Source organism: Papaver somniferum, chromosome 2 (genome assembly GCF_003573695.1).
Source record: "Papaver somniferum cultivar HN1 chromosome 2, ASM357369v1, whole genome shotgun sequence".
NCBI lineage: Eukaryota > Viridiplantae > Streptophyta > Magnoliopsida > Ranunculales > Papaveraceae > Papaver > Papaver somniferum.
In genome coordinates this window covers 86,357,302-86,357,734 of record NC_039359.1, presented here as the reverse complement: position 1 = coordinate 86,357,734, position 433 = coordinate 86,357,302, and the positions used below count along the sequence as shown (strand labels likewise).

At 42.5% G+C, this 433-nt stretch overlaps 1 non-coding gene across 1 annotated transcript; it reads left to right on the top strand.

Annotated features, from left to right (window-relative positions):
- The first annotated feature begins 360 nt into the window (after positions 1–360).
- On the top strand, positions 361–433 carry TRNAK-CUU. The gene has a single exon. It is a non-coding gene; the product is annotated as a tRNA-Lys (tRNA).

Below are 433 nucleotides of genomic sequence, written 5' to 3'. Positions count from 1 at the left end.
TCAGATGTGTCCATTTTCCCATTTCTGCAGTCATGGAAGGAGGGTTTGGCAGGGCTAAAAGTTGGTCTTAGATTCTTTAGTTATTGATTCATGGTCGGGTCACAAGTCTGAACTGTAAAAATAAATCTATGAACAAGGCTTTTATTGTATTTGGTACCTTACAGGGACTAGCCAGGTACCATGTACCGACATTTTCTAAGAACTTCTGCACAGGGTGACCAACTGAATTGCAAATTTACTTTCGTTGTCTTTTTCTATGTTTGCATATCTAACCTAATGAATTACTGTGGGTACAGGGCGAGAACATGTATAAGTTCGGGCATTGTTATAAGTACTTTCTATGCTTCAATGGAACAAGAAGCCCGTCTAGCTCAGTTGGTAGAGCGCAAGGCTCTTAACCTTGTGGTCGTGGGTTCGAGCCCCATGGTCGGCG